Source organism: Lemur catta, chromosome 12 (genome assembly GCF_020740605.2).
Source record: "Lemur catta isolate mLemCat1 chromosome 12, mLemCat1.pri, whole genome shotgun sequence".
Taxonomy (NCBI): Eukaryota; Metazoa; Chordata; class Mammalia; order Primates; family Lemuridae; genus Lemur; species Lemur catta.
In genome coordinates, this window is record NC_059139.1 from 21,111,737 (window position 1) to 21,131,505 (window position 19,769).

Genomic DNA, 19,769 nt, shown 5'->3' on the forward strand with positions numbered 1-19,769 from the left:
AAGAATACTACGTAGGAAGGAATGGGAAGCAATTTGGGGAGAATCAAGTGTAGAAGGATTTTTTTTTTTTTGTAAAGAATTTATTTACTAGCTAGGGTGAAGAAATCAGTAGAGAGGCAGCAAAAATAAGGAGTGTGTGGCAGTATTATCACTGAGATTATCTGAGAGTTTTATGTAGAAATTTTGAAGGTAAAAAAAGATAGAAATTAATGGAATTGTTACTCATGAGATGTCGTTCTCAAGAAGTAGGAAACCATGTCATTCATTTTCTGAGAGTGAGGGTGGTGCAAGCAGGATGGAAAGTTATGAATATGGATCAGCCTGTTGGAAATGGGGGTATAGTTAGTTGTAAGTAAAAGGATCTCTGCATAGTATACAGTCTGTCAATGATCTTGGGAAACACAAATTTGTAATAGGGCTAAGATACCTGCATTTCACCTCAAATACTTGGCAGGCCGGGTACAGTAGTGAAGAAGGCAGATATTTTGTTTGATACAGGCTTGAAGATTGATGCATCAGGTAGGCTAAAAAGGCAAAGTCATTCAGAGTACTGGCAAGAAAATAGAGATGAGATGTATTGTAGTATCGGAATAGTCTTAGCTAATGAATCCATTCAAGAGAGACAGACATGAGACAGACACAGAGCTAAGCTGCGGAGTAAAACCTCTAATCATTTCTGCCTTTCCTCCTACACCCCAACGTAGCAATTCTTCTTCCATCAATTTATCTGATAAATATTCCCATAAATATGCAAAGTATATTCACTGCAGCATTGTCCATGTTAGCAAAATATTGGAAACAACATGAATGTCCATCCATAGAGACATGTTAAATTATAGCACAATGGATTAATGGAATATACTAAGCAGCAATGAAATGAAATGAGGCAGATTTACATGAAATAATAAGCAGTAACTCCAAGATATATTAAGTGAAAAAGCAAGACTCAAAACAATGTTTATTGTGTGCCATCATTTGTATAAAATTAAAGCATATATATATAATATATGCATAATGTCTCTGGAAGGATATAGAAAGTTTGGATATGGTAATAGCCTTTGCAGAAGGCGCTAGATGGCAGAGGGTAGTGGTGGGGAAGAAAAATTTACTCTCACCTTACCCTATATATTTTATCTGTTTTTTACTATATGCACATATTATCTGTACAAAAGATAAAGGAAATTTATCTGCCATCATTATGTGCTATCCCCAATAGGGATGAGTGCTAGTGGGGCAGCTCCAGTCAGTGGAACATACTTAAATACATTTGTTCTTGCTTTTATCTGAATATTTATGGACTAGTAAATTTTTAGTTACATTAGCTAAAATGAGGTAGTTTATTATATGCAATATTTTTTATGTCCTGGACCCTTTAGCTGGGGTTTAGAAAAACATGGGGCTATTTTGATACCAGTGGCATATGGAGGAGACATTCAAGTTGAATTATCTTACTGACAAATGCTAAGCCAAAGGAGCATCTTTAGGAACACACACCTTCTTCAGAGCTTAAGGAATAGGATGAGTTTATAAATGTTCAGTAAGTCTATTGAAACTTAAATAGAACATCTTAAGTAATTTCTTGTTTATTAAGATTTCTTATGGCTTGATAAAGAACTTGATTTAAACATTTTTGAGGGTGTACTTAACTATGGGGGATGCACCTTGTTAAGCAGTGAAAACCCTTAGTACTTTTCTCCATTTACACTAAGCTAGAGACAGTCTTTGGCTGCCTTGTGCATAGATGGCACCTATGTTTCAGCCTTATTTCTGAAGAGACAGATGCAAGATTCTGTAACCCATACCTTGTTAAATGACTCTGTACAAAATCCAGAGTCATGTTATTTGGTGGGATAACCCAAAAGTTCTATGCAAAGCTGTCTGATATAGGCCATAGGATGGAGACAACACAAATATACTTGGGGATCTCCTGAAAAAAGCATGATGTACCACACAAGCAGCTTCTGTAATGCCCAAGCTGGTATGTATTCATCATTCAAAACTAACAGTGATTACTGCCAAAGGCCACATTGTTTTTTGTGCTGATTTATATTGTGGTTGGAGTGGGGGATGCAAAGAGGAGAAAGAGAGAGAGAAAACTAGAGAGAAAGAGAGAGGCTAAATTTTTATACCAAATATCGGTCTCAGTGTTCTCTTTTCTGGCTTACGGGAAATTAGATTATTTTGAATCATTTCAGCCGGATCTAAAGGTAGGCTCGCCATTAGTACACCTGTGCTTGGGTTGCCAGCTCAGAAGGTGAGCCATGGGTCCAAGGAGAAACATGGCCAGCACTGCTTTTCCTGTTTACAATAAGTACTCTTGTACCTCTGTCACTACACCTGTGGCTCCTACTGACTAGGATGTCATTTCCCTGCTTTAACACCTGAAGGGCTACACATCCTTCCAAGTTTGGTTCCAGCGTTCTTTCTACAGTGATTTCCCTGCTTCTCCAGGCTTCGTTCTCTGTGTTACTACAACTCCTTGTTCACACATCTATTGCAGTACTTCTCCCACAATTCTATAATGATCATTCTATGTCTATATCTGTAACGATGAATATCTGCTTCATCACTGAACTATTGAAGCCCATGAGGGCAGGGACCTTATCTTTTTGTTTTTGAATCCCCAACAGGTAACAGAGACTTGGGGTCCCACAATCTTTCCCACTCTCAGTTTCCTTATGTGTAATGCAGAAAGAATAATTTCAGTCTTTAAAAGCTGTTATAAGGGTTAAAAATAATATATGTACGGTGTCAAGGAGAAAGGAAAATCAAGAGGGACTCAAGACCAAAAAACACTGTTTAGCCATATTCTACTTGAAATAGTCATATTTTTTCAGGCAGCTTTTGGAGCCCAGAGAGAGAGTCTACAGGGAGAATAATGAACCAGACATGCAGCAAGAAATGGGGATGGGAGATGAAGTGAGGTCATGCATGAGCCTCCCTACAGCTTTGCAATTTCAAGTTCCAGTTTTCCTGAGGCCCAGCTGCATTCTTTGGCATTAAAATAAATGGGCTTAAAGTATAAAATGCTCAAGAAAGAATAGCTTAAGAAGAAGAGAACAGAGAAGTAGCAAACTGGGAAGAACTCACATCAATAATGTTTATATTGTGCCTTTTTGATACTTTGGGATGATTTTCTATGAGATCCCCAAAGTTTCCTTGAAACATATCCAGAAGCATAAAAAACACTGGTTCTGTCCGCAGTCTAGATTGTGCACTGTGACTTCTACTTGGTCTGTAAGTGTGTGCTGACTTGCCAATCAGACTGTGGGTTCCTAGACAGGGCAAATTATATCTTCTTCCTTTCTATTCACCATAGAGCCTACCCTACTGTTGAACACATACATAATTGATATTCAGTAACTCAGTCAATATTTGTTAAATGAATGAATACAATTTTAATAAGCCCTGATACATACATTAGATTTGTATATAAGGTACGTGAAAGGAATCTAGAATCCATTGAATCAACAATGGAAGTTTCAACCTCTTCTCAATCAACATACTCTATTTGGGTGACTCAGTAATATCCAGAGTTTCAGGCGGTTTACAGGTATGGATGGTATTCACACCTTCCTCTCCAACGCAGGCTCCTACCTTGGGCTCTGCCTCTCATTCACAAGTGCCTGTGGTCGCTGGATATAATGGGCTACAGGCCTCTCTGTCTCAACATCATCAAACCCTGATCTGCAAACGTCATGTTCTCCAAGTTTGCCTCTCTACCTACATTCTTGACCTCAGAATATGGGCACCACCACTGGATACCCAGTCTGCCTCGCTGGAAAACTGTGGGTTATTCTTGTTCTTCATTTGTTTGCTCTTCAGTGGCAGGATAAACAAGAGTCTATCTTATTAAGTTTCATCTATATAGTTTGTATATATTTTGTATATATATAAGGTGTCTATTTTTCAAAAGCATTTGCAAAAAGGTAAGAGACACTGTAAGAAGTGAAGAATATGCTACACTTTTTGGAATAGAAGACGACTATAAAATATCTTGATGAACAATCTAAATCAGACAGAAATCCCTTAGACAATCAAAAACACGGTTAATATGGAATGTTTGGTCTGGCGAGCTGGGGGGACGGGATGGTGGGGGAAGGCACAGCCAAGAATTGCATGTCAGTGACTCATTGCTCCTACAAAAACGGTGGCTTCTGAGAAACACAATTTAGAAGAAAATACCTATAATAAAATGTATGGTGCCATACCAAAAATAACATTCACTTAGAGGGGAAAGCCCTCAATTAATTTCAGTTAGAAAAGAGATCTTTCTCAGAAATCACTGAGCATCTACCTGAAGATCTCAGAAGGTTTATGCGACCTCATTTGTTCATTATTGGTTCATTCATTCACTCATTCAATAAATATTTATTAAGTGTCAACAATAAGCCAAGGCTGTGATAGTATGCTGGGGAACAAAGCAAGTGCAATTCTTGTACTCAGGGAAGTTACAATTTAACAGGAAAGACAGATAATTAAATAAGTAAAAAAAAAAAAGTGATATATTCCCTATTGAGCATTACTCCAGAGGAGTAGAGGGAACTCCTGTGGGAACAGACAGGAAGAACCCTTAAGCCATCTGGGTTTATAAGGAAATAATTTCCTCAAGGTGAATAAGGAGTCACAAGATTATCAAGCAATGAGGATATTGTTTGCAAAAACTTAAAGGTAAGAAATGGAGAAAAGTCCCAAGTGGGGAAAACTTAAAAAAGTTCAAGATGAAACAGCTAGCGATTAGGCTGCAGAGAGAGGTGAGGTTAAGTTACAAAAGGTCTAAAACTTTTTTTAAATGAATTGAATTGAGGTACAATTTGCATTCAATAAAATGCACACCCTTAAGATCAAATGAATTTTGAAAACATATATGTATGTAACCTGCAACCTAATCAAGCTATAGCACATTTTCCTGTCCTGATGAATTTATTAGTGCCCCTTTGCAGCTATCACCTCTCCCTTCCCACACCCTCTGACCCGGGTAAAAATCGCTTTGCTTTTCTTTCTATTCCTATAGATTGGTTTTGCTTGTTCTAGAACTTCATATAAATAGAATTTTTCAGTATAATATTGTGATATTCCTCCATGTTGTCATGTGTGTCAGTAGTTTATTCTTTTTTATTGCTGAGTAGTTTTTGATTTATAATAATCTGTAATTTGTTTATCCAGTCATTCATTTACTAGAACCCATCATTATTTGGGTTGATTCCAGTTTTTGGCTACTATAAATAAAGCTACTATAAACATTCATACACAAGACTTTTTATGGACATAAGTTTTCATTTCTGAGTAAATACCTAAGAAAGGAATTCCTGGGTCACATGATAAAAGTATGTTTAACTTTATAAGAAACTGGCAAACTGTTTTCAAACGTGGTTACTCCATTTTAACAACTTAACCACAAACGTATGAGAGTTCCTGTTTCTCCATATCCTTGCCAACATTTTATATTACCAGTCTTTTTAATTTTAGACATTCTAGTAGGTGTGAAGTAGTCTTTCATTATGATCTTAATGAGTATTTTCATGATTATCAATGATGTTGAATATATTTTGACATGCTTATTGGCCGTTTGTATTTTGTCTTTCATAAAATTTGTTTACCTCTTTTGCCATTTAAAAAAATTGGGTTGACTGTCATAATATTGTGAAAGAGTTCTTTACATATTGTTGATTCAAGTACTTTGCCATTTTTATTGTTGTGAATATTTTCTTTTAGTATACAGCTTGCCTTTTTATTTTCGTTAGTGTCTCCTTTGAAAAGTTGATGGTTTTAATTTTTGAAGAAGCCCAATTTATCAATGTTTTCTTTTCTGGCTACTGTTTTTTCCTTTTCTCTGTGTTTCCTTGTAGAAGCTTTATAGTCTTAATTTTTACATTTAGGTCTAGAATCCATTTTAATTTGATTTTTGTACATGGTTGACATAAAGGTTGAAAGCAATTATTTTGCATGAGGAAATTAGATTCCAGTTGTTTTAGCACCATTTGTTGAAAAGACTATAATTTTCTCATTAAATTATCTTACAGGAAATCAATTCCATTTTTACAGGTACTGTTTTTCTTTTCTTGACTATGTACAGGTCAGGCATCCCTAATCCAAAAATCCAAACTTCCAAATGCTCCAAAATCTGAAACTTTTTGAGCACCAACATGACCCCACAAGTGGAAGATTGCACAACTGATCTCATGTGATGAGTCATAGTCAAAACTTTGTTTCGTGCACAAAATTATTAAAAATATTATATAAAATTACCTTCAGGCTATGTGCATAAGGTGTATGTGAAACATAAATGAATATCATGTTTATACTTGGTTCACAATCCCAATATATCTAATTATCTATCTGCAAATATTCCAAAATCCAAAAAAATCTAAAATCCAAAACATTGCTGGGTATCAAGCATTTTGGATAAGGGAGACTCAACCCATATTACATTTCTGTTTTTTTATGATTAAATATTAGATTCTTAGATACTATAATATAGAGAATTAGGATTTTGCTATCTTCCTTGCTTCCTATTTAGCAACAAATTTAATTTCTGGCTAGCATACGAGGATTTGTGTGGGCTTAATTTTGTGTTTTATTAGTCAGAAACTGTGGAAAACCCAAGATATTTTGCAAGGCCCTCTAATTTGGTGAGGCTCAATCTCCAAACTCTGTTTCTCTATCAATCTTGTTAGAGATTGATTTTAGGCTTTCTTAGGACAATTCTATAGTAAGTCTCGCTCTACGGCCCGGTCCTTACTCCCAAGACATGGCCTTTCTGATGTCTCATTTGGATTCCAGGGGTGTTTTTAATGAATAGAATTTAAGGAAATCTCTCCACTCTGGCAAGGCTGAAACTCCAATGTCTGCAGGTACTTCTTAACCTCCAATATCTTTGTTTAGCTCCCAGACCTATAGCAGTTGATAGCTGTTAAGCCTCTGGTAATTTGCCTTAACCATACAGAGCTCACCGTTAGCCATGGACTTGAGGTGGTCCATCGCATTGATTTCTGAGACATCTCCCTCTTCGACGTTCTACCTATCACATTCCAGCTGCTCAGCTACCCAGAACTCTGATCTCTGCCTCCTCAGTTCAGTGGGACCACTGTACTTCGCTGGACTCCAGCTCTCTGTGCTGCAGTCAGAAAATCGTTCCCAGGCAGAGAACTGGGTAACTGTGGGGCTCACTTCACAAATGTATCCCCGTTAGAGGATTGCAGGCTTAAATTGTCTGTCGTTCATTCTTTGAAAAACAGTTGCCTGAGATGTTTATGGCAAGAAGTCTAGTTGGGCACCATTTACCTCATGATTGCTAGAAGACGAAATCCCCCTCTATTAGGTTTTTAAGCAGAAGAATAAAATACCTTATTGGTACTTTAGAATGGTGCTCTGGCTGCAATGGCAAGTGAGGAATAAGTCTGGGGTAGATAGACAACATGTGGCAGCAGCAGTAATCCTGGAAAAAATAACTTATTTGATAAATACATATCTAGTGATCAGTACGTTCCAGGTTCCATTCTCATTCTAATATTGACTCACTTAATTGTCATCAATCCCATGATATAATACTATTACTGTCATCTCCATTTTTTAAGTTAGAAAACTGAGGGACAGAGAGGCTAAGTAATTTGACCAAGAAATAGAGCTGTAATTGAATCCAGGTGGCTTGCCTCTAGAGTCTGTGATCTTTGAAACCATGTACTTCTACGATAACAGTAGCCTAACGTGGTGGAAATGAGCAACCTTTGCTTCATGTGTCTGAAGGGGAAGCACTTCCCTTTCTGGACACTAATACTGGCATACTATGTGCTAGCATGAATAGAATGACAATCCAGGCCTCTTGGGAGATAGGAAAAGGGATTGAAAGCAGAAAAGATTCTCAGCCTACAATCTAGAGAAGGAGTCTAAAAAAGACATAAAATCATGAAAAAACTAAACAAATTAATATACTGCAGAGCAGCTCCTGAAGTGCTAAGCAGATGCTAGGGGAAGTGACAATTGCAAGAATAGGAAAGACTATCTCTATGTTGTAAGATTAGAGACTATTTTTATATGAGTTATATTTGACAAGAGAAAGCCAGCCATGGTCCTGAGAGCAAAGGCCCGGAAGTCTTTGAGAATTTGCCTTATATTAATAACTCAAGAAAAGTCATTTGCCCCTGAACTTACTTCCCTGGCTATGAAATGGGACTAAAGTTATAACAATCAGAAGCATACATCACTGAATTCATTTTAATGTTTCTTTTTTTTTTTTTAAGTCCATGCAATTCTCTTAAAATGCAATTTGGTGCAATTGCTGAGGCAATGAAATGAACTATAGAGGGAATAATAAACCTAGAATATAAAAACATGATGAAAATTTGCCATTCTTGGAACAACGAATGAAACAAAATATCTGTTATTATGAAATTACCCCCTTAGAGAGGTCAGAAAAAAGTGGCTGCTAAGGCTAAAGTCAAAATACTCAGATAGGTTGTGAGCTCAGAACATCTGGGTCTAGGTCAACATGTCATGTGTACCAAGTCAAGGGTGTATTCTAAATTTTGGTGATAAACAACCGCTCAGATTAAAACATGCCATAAAAGTCATGTTTTAAAAAAAGTACTGTTTACATTCATCTGTGGAAACTTCTGTCCTGCTGATAACCCAAATGCATGACTTAAACCATCTGCCTCTTCCGCCGATGTGAAAGAGAATGACGTAAATGCTGTTTACAGCAGTGAGTTGGTTTGCTGGGAGGCTGCTGTTCTTTATCAGCATTTAACATGGGATAACTGAGATAACTATGCTTCAGGCATATTAAAAGAGTTCATAGGCATTTCTTCTGGCAGAGGTGAGTTTACCTGGAAGAGCACTATGATGATAGTAGCATAGGCTAGTATGAAAAAAGAACAAGATTCACTCTGTTTACAAATTTCCAACTCTACTCAAGATATACATGTAATCCAGAGAGTTTCATATAAGAGACAGTGTGATGGAAATAGCACAGAGTTTGATGGGAGATTAACCCAGACTCAAATTCTGCCTGTCTAACCTTGGCCAAGTTATGTGAATTCTCTCAATCTTGGTTTCTTCATCCATAAAATGAGCTTAAATGACTGTAGTAGGTTCAGTGGTAAATCCTCATGCGTCCATGTTCTAACTCCAAGAACCTGCGAATGTGACCTTATTTGGAAAAAGTGTCTTTGCAGGTGTAATTGTGAGAAGTGAACATTTTGGATTTTCTGGGTGGGTCCCAAATCCAACGACAAATGTCCTTATAAAAGACCCAAAAAGGACAGACACAGAGACAGGAAAGGGCCATGTGAAGATGAAGGTAGAGATAGCAATTATTCAGCTGTCAGCCACGGAATACTTGGAGCTACCAGAAGACTGAAGAGGCGAAGAAAGATCCTCTGGAGCCTTTAGAGAGAACACAGCCCTGAACAAATCTTGATGTCGACTTTGGCCCCCAAAACCTTGAGAAAATAGATTTCTCTTGTTTTAAGCCACCCAGTTTGTGGTCATTTGAAATGAATTAGTGAATGAATACAATGGCCTTATAAAGTCTTTGTAGAGAATATAGATAGACCGGTAGACAGCCCAAGTAAACAATTATTGAATATTAGTTACTATGATAATGGTACATGATGCTTCAACACATGGCCACAAGAAACCTCATGGAATTGAGGACCAAATGTCTCCTACTCCAATAGAAAAGTTTACAAGATTATGTATCCCAGTTACCTCTAAGGATGTTCAAAAGAAGATAAGAAATCTTGAAGTCTAAGGAGATTGAGAAACTTCAACTTTCTTGGATGCTGATAGGAAATTCACTTGTAAGAGAGCTGCCTTTATTGAAGGTAAGATTTTAAAAACTCATTTCAGAGTCACAAAATATAACAAGTGATTCCCTCCCTTCTTTCCTTGTTTCTTTCCTCCCTCCCTCCCTCCCTCTCTCTTTTAGTTGAAAGTGCAGAGAAACTGGGCTTCAAATTCAAAATAATGTAGAAAACTGAGACAGTGTGTGACTGCTAAAATGGAAGGGAAAAATAATATAGGTGTTATTTAGTCTTTGCCTAGATCCGAGCACCATCTCAAAGTCAAGTTTGGGGCCAAGGGGCCTATGTGTGCAAAGAATTACCAAAGATTAGGCTGAAGTCTTGATGCTCCTTCTCCCTTAGTAAAATTCACTCACCAAACACACAGTTCAACAACTAAAAACATTTTATCCATAAATTTCAAGAATTCTGGAATGGAAATATTTTTCTGAGACGGAAAATTGTAAGATGGAAATATGTTTCACATTCAAAAATCTGGTCATGGCATGTATTTTTTAGGGCAATATATATGATTTAAAGGTGGTTATTTTCACTAAGGTTACTCCAATTCAAATGCAGTTACAACTGGTTATAATCATTTGCAATAAAACTAATTCATCGACTTTATATATGTCTAATAAAGGATTGAATTACCAGCAAAGTTACATACTATAAGTAATATACCATCTTTAAAAAATTTTTTTTGATTAATCAAGGGGGATTGATCACATCAAATACACATCATATAATTAGAGAAAGATTACATGCTAAAGTGTCAACTTGTTGTAAATAATATACAAATTCAAATGATTTAGAGTCAAATACAGACTAAAATAATTGGGAAAAGCTTTATGGCAGAACAGGGGATTTAGAGCAAACATTGAGGGAGAATCAGGTGATCAGCAGAGGTGAACTTCATAAAGGCAAGCCAGCTAAACTCCCAGGCTTCCAGGGATGAGAGTAGGAGGGGAAAAGGGATATTACCACGCATTCACCTCACTGAGGAACAAATCTGAATGAGAACTGAAGTGTCTGAATATGGAAATTATATTCAGCTTGTACTTACCAAATCGGGGATATGGTAAATGGGACCACGGACCAAAAGAGCAGACAGAGAGCTAATAATAGGAGGGATAGTCTCTGATGTCCTTAGGCCTATAAGCAAAGGCTAAACTATAGTGGTAAACTGAGAATTTGGAAAACATTTTAAAATTAAAATCCAGTCTCCTCTTAGTTTGAAATTTTTGCCCAAGTGGGTAGATTGGTTAGTCTGGACCCTTTGGAGACTTTTAAGCATTCCAAAGTGCCTCCAATGAATTTAGAATGCCAAGAATGTGCACAAATTTGGTCTTTAAAATTCTAGACTTGCATTTGCTAATCCAATTAAGTGTAGCTTTGCCAGACAGAGGCTGAACTCCACTTCAAATCATGTAGTTGAAACAGAAATACTCAAAGAATTTTTGTGAAGAAAAACTCATTCTAAGCCCACAATACCTATTTCTAAAATGACTGTAAATACTTAAAGTTACATTTTTTGGAAAGTGATTGCTATACTTTGAATCCTTTCCCTATGACAAAAAGATTACATGAAATCAACAAAATAGGTAGAAAATTTTTAGTGTTGCAAATATACTTTATTTACAACCATTTTGTGTTTAAACTTGTATTCATGTTTTTACTCATACATTCCATTCTTCTCAGAAGCACCTACCTCATCAATTTCACCTAATGAAATCATTTGATTTTCCGTGTAAGTCTACTTCTAATATATTTTATGCTTCTGAAGTCTTTAACTCTCTCACGTGAATAATGTGTCAATTTTATCATCCCTAGAAGATGGTAATCTCCCAGAAGGGAGAGACCATGTCATATACTTCTTTTATATCCTCTTGATGCCACATACTATCACGGTAGACCCTCACTTAATATGTGTTGATTTGATTTTCATTAATTCAGTTCCAATCTAGCATTTTTATAGCAATATTATGGAATTTACTCTATAATAGATTGTATATGGGAATCGTGGTTCTTTAAAATAAAACAATATAGCAATGTTGAAAGATAGGTTTATGCGTTGAAATTCTGAAATCTTTAACTTCCTTTTAAACACAACATATTGAACACATAGTTATCCCTGTAATGTCCAGAAATTGATCCAAAGAAATTTCTAAAAGTATAAATTACACAAAAAAAGAGTGGAAGAAATGCGGAAAACTAGAGATTTAAACACAATTTTGGAAGATGGAAAATAAATGATTGCGTGATACCTAACTTAATAGAGCAGATAAAATTAAAACTCAAGTGCCAACAAAAAACAATGTCAACTAGAAACAGGACAATTTGCACTGCAAAAGCCAGAAATGGTCAGAAATTACAAGCACCAGATAGCTATGAAATCCCCCCTCCCCTTCCCACCTGCCTAGCACCCTATAAATGTTACTTCCCTTATGTGCACATTAGTGTTGATTGATTAATATCAATTTAATGGTGAGTACATGTGGTGTTTGTTTTTCCATTCTTGGGATACTTCACTTAGAAGAATGGGCTCCAGCTCCTTCCGGGATAATACAATAGGTAGTTTGTCATCTTTTTATGGCTCAGTAGAGCTCCATGGTATACATATACTACATTTCATTAATCCACTCATGTATTTATGGTCACTTGATTTGTTTCCGCATATTTGCAATTGTGAATTGTGCTGCTATAAACATTCCAGTGTGAATGTCTTTTTTATAGAATGTCTTTTTTTTTTTTCCTTTGGGTAGATAACTACTAGTGGGATTGCTGGATCAAATGGTAGTTCTACTTTTAGTTCTTTCAGGTATCTCCATACTACTTTCCATAGAGGTTGTACTAGTTTGCAGTCCCACCAGCTATGGTTTCTGAGAAGTCAGATGAAATTCTTATCTTTGTTCCTTTATAAGTAAGATGTTTTTTCCCTCTGGCTTCTTTAAGGATTTAAAAAAATTGACTTTCTGTAGTTAGAATATGACATGCCAGGTATAGGGTTTTTTGTTTGTTTGTTTAATTATACTACTTGGTGTTCTCTGAGCTTCCTGGATCTGTGATTTCATGTCTAACATTAATCTGTGGAAATTCTCAGTCATTATTATTTTAAATATTTCTTCTATTCTTTTCTCTGCTTCTTCTCCTTCTGGTATTGCCATTATGCCTATGTTACCCCTTTTGTAGTTGTTCCACATTTCTAGGATATATTGTTCTGTTTGATCAGTCTTTTGTTTTGTTTTGTTTTTCAGTTTTGGAGGTTTCTAATGATATATCCTCAAGCCATGTCCAGCCTACTATTACACCCAAGAAAAACATTATTTCTGTCGCAATGTTTCTGATTTCTAGCATTTCTTTTTTGGTTCTTTTACTTTTTTTTAGGACTTTCATCTCTCTATTTACATTGCACATCTGTTCTTGCATGAAGTCCACTTTATCCATGAGAACCCTTAGCATATTAATCTTAGTTGTTTTAAATTCCTTGTCTGATAATTCCAAGATCCCTGTCATGTCTGGTTCTGATGCTTGCTCTGTCTCTTCAAACTGTGTGGGTTTTGTTTGTTTGTTTGCTTGTTTTTGCCCTTTAGTATTCTTTGTAATTTTTTCTTGATAGCAGACATGATATACTGGGTTAAAGGATATGCTGTAAATTGCCCTTCACTCAGGTGGTCCTAAACTGTGGAAGGAGAGGGGATGTATTCTTTAGTCCTATGATTAAGTCTCAATATTTTAGTGAGCCTATGTTCTGTGCTGTGAAATTCAAAAGTTTTTCACAGTTTTTTTCTTTCTTGTACATGGGACAGGATGGCCAAAGTGGACTAGAGTTGGGTATTTTCTTTCTCCTACATGGAAGGATAGAGCTTGCTGGAGATGAATATTTCTCTTTCCCCAGACCAGTTAGGCTGTGATAAAACCCATGGATGTTAGGCTCTGGTTAAATCATTTCCCTTGAGGGCAGACCTTATTAAGAACAGAGTGCTCTTTCATATTTCAAAATTGTTCCTTTCCCTCTTGTTGCTGAAACCTTGAGATGATTTTTCTCCAATATTTACTATGAGAACTTAGTTAAGCTCCTTGAAATAAACATCAAGGTATGGGGGGGGGGGGGTGGACCTCCTATGATTGGGCCCAACTGGAGTTTTTAACACTCACATTTGCCCACCACTAGCCTCCAGCAATTCATCACAGTTCAGGTTTTTCCACCCTGGCACTGGTTCCTGAGGCGGTTTCTGCTCTAATATGTTGTGATTCTCTGTATCCCCCTGTCTGTTTCTCCAGTTTGGAGATAGCAGTTTGCCCTGTGACCACACTTCTCTTAAAGACTTAAAAAGAGTTGTCAATTTTTCAGTTTTTTACTTATTGTTAGGATGGAGTGGTAATTTCCAAGTTCCTGACATATGGAACTGAAAACTTGGCAGAATTTTTTTTTTTTTTTTTTTTGATGAAGAAGTTGAAGATATGGTTCTGGTGCTAACTATATTTTGTGATGAAATTAAGACTTTTAAGAGTAAGTGATTAGCTGGCAAATACAAATGCAGAAGAAAATCAGGACTACAAATATAGACATGAAGAATTCATCTGCTTAGAAATCACACTTATAATGAGAAAAGAAGACTTCTAAGAAAGACTGTAAAGAGAGTAAAATACTTCAGATTGCATCTTGAGAAATGTTTACATTTTGAAGTTGGGAGGAGGAAGAAGTCAAGAAGGCAGAGAAGAAATTGTTGAAGTGACTGGAAAAATAAGCCATGTCATGGAAGCAGAAAACAGAAGCGTTTCTTAAAGAAAGTGATGATATGTGGCTTCAAATGCTGCATTTAAGTCAAAAGGAATGACTAGCAAAGTCTTTATGGAATTGAAGTGTTAGATCTTAGAAGAAAATACACTGAAATCATGAAACGGTGCTGAATTTTTTCAAATGCTTTTTCTGCAACTATTGAGATGATCATATCATCTTTGTTTTTGCTTCTCTTTATGTGGTAAGCCACATTTATTGATTTCTGTATGTTGAACCATTCTTGCATCTCTGGAATGAAGCCCACTTGGTTATGGTGGATTATTTTTTTGATGTGCTTTTAAGTTTGGTTTGCTAGTATTTTATTGAGGATTTTTGCATGTGTATTCATAAAGAATGTTGGTTGGTAGTTCTTTTTTCTTGTTGTGTCATTTCCTGGCTTTGGTATCAAGGTGATACTGGCTTCATAGAATAAGTTGGGGAAAATTCCCTCCTTCTTGATGTTATAGAATAATTTCTGCATTATGGGTACCAGCTCTTCTTTGTAGGATTGCTAAAATTTGGCTGTGAATCCATCTAGTCTGGGGCTTTTTTTTGTTGGAAGTATTTTATTACTGCCTCCAATCTTTTTGCTCATTATTGGTCTGTTCAGGAGTTCTATTTTGTTCTGATTGAGTCTTGTGAGGTTGTGTGTTTCCAGGAATTTGTCCATCTCCTCTATGTTTTTGAGTTTATGTGCATAGAGATTTTCATAGTATTCACAGATGATATTTTGTATTTTGTATTTCTGTGATATCGATTGTAATATCTCCTTTTTCATTTCTGACTGAGCTAATTTAGGTCCTTTCTCTTTTATTCCTGGTTAATCTAGAAAGAGGTCTATCAATTTTGTTTATATTTTCAAAAAACCAACTTTTTCTTTCACTGATCTTTTGTATTGTTTTTTTGTTTTCCATTTCATTTGGTTCTGCTCTGACTTAATTTATTTCTTTTCTTCTGATGGTTTTGGGTTTAGTTTGCTCTTTATTTTCTGGTTCCTTGAGATGTATCATTAGATTGTTGATTTGTGATTGTTCTGCCTTTTTGATGTAGTTATTTAAGGCTGTGAATTTTCCCCTTAGGACTGATTCCCATAGATTTTGATATCTTTTGACCCCTAGGTCATTCAGTTTTAGGAATCTTTTTATTTCCATCTTAATTTTAACAAACTAGGCATGGAAGAAACATAACTCAACATGACAAAATCCATATATTACAAACCCACAACCAACATTATACTGAATGGGGAAAAGTTGAAAGCATTCTCACTAAGAACTGGAACAAGACTGGGGTGCCCACTGTTACCATTTAAATTCAATACAGTGCTGGAAGTCCTAGCCAGAGCAACCAGCCAAGAGGAGGAAAAAAAGGATATACAAATCCAGAAAGGGGAGGTCACACTATCACTTTTTGCTGATGATGTGATCTTAGTCTAGTCTAGAAAACCCCAAAGTACAAGTGTTCCTTTTTCTCTGCATCCTTGCCAACATTTTATTTATTTATTTTTTGTCTTTTTAGTAATAGCTATTCTGACTGGGATAAGATGATTTCTCATTGTGGTTATAATTTGCATTTTTCTGATGATTAGTGCTGTTGATCATTTCTTTTCATATACCTGCTGGCCATTTGTATGTCTTCTTTTGAGAAATGTGTATTCATGTCTTTTGCCCAGTTTTTAATGTTTTTTTTAATTGATGTTGAGTGGTTTGAATTCCTTGTATATTCTGGATATTAGTCCTTATTGAATGAATAGTTTGAAAAAAAAGATGTATATGTATATATATGTATATATACAGTTACTTTTCCTAGCTCTGTCTGAAGAGTAGGTCTAGAAACAACAACATTTTAGTAGCAATGAGCACATTAAACAGAAATACAATCTTCATTTCTAAACATCATCTTTCACTAAAAGAAACCAGGAATTCTTAGAGAAACAGCTGAATTCCAGGGCTGGTGTAGGACCAGGAATATTTTGTGCCAGAAAGTAAGAAAATCCTTAAAGAAAAATGCAGGCATATCAAAGTGACACAGAAACCAGTTTGAAGTGGCTGTCACCAACTAAAATTGGGACAATTTGAGCATCAAAATATTGGATTCAATATATTATTCAATGTATATAACTGTCGAATAAAACAAGCATCCTTGAGTCGATAGTGATATATTAATAAATCACTGGCTGAATAAAAGAGAAGGGTTGTGTAATGGTTCATTTTTTTGTGTCAGCTTGGCTAGACCATGGGGTGTCCAGATATTTGTTCAAACACTATGCTGGGTGTGTTTGTGAGGGTGTTTCTGGATGAGGCTAACACTTGAATCAATAGACTGAGTAAAACAGATTGCCCTCCCCATTGTGGCTGTTTCTTTCTTTCTTTTTTTTTTTTTTTGAGACAGAGTCTCGCTCTGTTGCCCGGGCTAGAGTGAGTGCTGTGGCATCAGCCTAGCTCACAGCAACCTCAAACTCCTGCCTCAGCCTCCCGAGTAGCTGGGACTACAGACATGCACCACCATGCCCGGCTAATTTTTTTCTATATATATTTTTAGTTGGCCAGATAATTTCTATTTTTAGTAGAGACAGGGTCTCGCTCTTCCTCAGGCTGGTCTCGAACTCCTGACCTTGAACGATCCACTCGCCTCGGTCTCCCAGAGTACTAGGATTACAGGCGTGAGCCACTGCGCCTGGCCTCATTGTGGCTGTTTCTTACCCAATTTCTTGGAGGCCTGAAAAGAATTAAAAAAGCAGAGTAAAGGAGAACTCACTTTCTCCACCTGACTGTCTTTGAGCTGGAATATTGGTCTTCTCCTGCCTTTAGACTTGGACTCAGACTGAAACTTGTATCATCGGCTGTCGTGGGTCTCCAGCTTGCTGAGTTTTTAAGATTGTTCCTGGGGTTCCTGGAATTTTCTCTCTAATCTGATTATATTTAAAGATACCAATGACTCTGTTTTCAGTAGCAAAGTGAACACTGATAATTCATGGCATGATCTGGCAATAAACACATAAAAATGCTTCTCTAATACTCCCAATAACTCAAGAAGCAGGGAGGTAGGTGACTATGTATATAAAACTTTTGAACCTTTTTGTCAACCTAACAAATATAATGAGATTGGCTGGTTGCACCTAATGTTGAGCAAAGTAGTAAAAGAAAGGATGATCCCAGGGATTCATATTTCCAGCTCAAGTGCCACATACATGACCTGAAAACTTCTATTTGTGCTCTGAAGGAGACTCTTATCTCCTGTGGCCACAACTCTGGGACTGCTGAAAACCAAATGCTCATGATCTTCATAGGATAGTGGATCGAAAAACAAAGAGACACAACTGGTACAGTCAGCAAAATCTGATAGGGCCTGGATTTGTTAGTATTGTTGTATGACTATTGATTTCATTGGATGGATGCATTTGGTTATGTTGGAGTGTGTTTTTGTTTTTGGGAAAAACACTGGAATATTTAGGGAAGACATAGACTGAACAAATGTGGTATAATGTTAATAGCTGTAGAATTTGGCTGAGGGATACTTATTTGTACTGTTATAATTTTTCTATCAGAAATTATTTCAAAATAAATTATATAAAAATATTATTAGAAATATATATCTACTACCAAAGTTTGCTGATTAATCACCAAATTAATCTATATCCCTACTTATTTCCATTTCTTTCCCCTTTTTTCACCACTAAACCATTCATGACTTTACCTGCAATTCCCATATATCCCTTTTAGGAAAATGCTTAGGTTCAATAAACTAAAATCAGAAAAAAAAAAAGAATCAAGCCTATTCCTTGATAAATTATCTTTACACATATCCTCCTTTCTCCCCTTTCTTAACTTTGAGCAGCGTCCAAATTTAAGCAGAAACTGTAATACATCTGTATCTAATTTCTCATTTTCATGTATTACATAGGCCAGATTCATTATGCACTTTTAATTCAGGGAGCTCCCAAATATTGGGAGATGAAGTATGACCAAGTATATCCATAATCACAATAAGCAAAAACAAACAGACAGTAAACAATTATTCTAATATGAGAACATTCCACGGAATCAAGGAACCTAGCTTTGAAAAGCAAGATGCTAAAATATGGAAAAACATCACATTCTTCTCAGATGCTCCTAGGTCTAACACTGGTGATGTCCAGTGGCATTTGCTGTGACCACAAAAAATGTTTCTTCCTTCCAGAAATGCACATTCATTTGATCCTCATGAAACTGCAACTCTCTAATCCAAATCAGAACCCAGACCGTGGGCTTAGGAGACTGTTTTGATAACAACCAAAAAATTCAGAATGTTTTACAGACATCATACTGTGAAGGATCCAGTAAAGGAAATAACTTTACTCAACAGAAGGTCCCCGAGGAGGACCTGTATTATGATTTAGTCGATACTAATCAAGAAGGTGGGTGGTAACAAGTGAGGTTCTTTACTCAGCAGCCAGTTGTGCACAGGGGTAAACAGTTATAACAGATTAGAAATTAAACAAATTCACAATTATATTTTGTCACTGGATCATATTCTATCTAAGGATGTACCAAATATTTTTAATTCCTAATCCTTAAAAAAGTGAGAAAGTAAAAGAAAAAAGAGACATTGGCATGGAATATAAAGCATTCTTTATCCAAGCAAATGGGGCACATTTTCTTCATATTTTCTCTAAAATTTTTACAATTGGGAAAACACCTCAGCAGGCTAACAAATATTTATGTATATTCTAACTTCTTCAAAGTATTTTCCTATGACCTACCTTGCCTGATACTTTATAGCACATGCTAAGTTGATGGTGATTGTTTAATGAAAGTCATGAACAGTGGCAAGAGAAAATAAATTCATTCCTTCTTTTTCAAAACTAAGTCATTTTATCAAAAATGACTGCATTTGACCTGCACTCGAATGTTTATTGCAGCACAATTCACAATTGCAAAGATGTGGAATCAACCCAACTGCCCATCAATTAATGAGTGGATTAACAAAATGTAGTATATGTATACCATGAAATACTACTCAGCCATGAAGAAAGATGACTTAATGTCTTTTGCAACAGTTTGGATAGAACTGGAAACCATTATCCTAAGTGAAATATCTAAAGATTGGAAAAATAAACATGACATGTACTCACTATTAACTTGGAATTAACTGATGAGCACACATGTGCATAGAGGGAAGTAAATCTCAAAGGAAATCAAGCAGGGTGGACGGGGGGAAGGGGATGG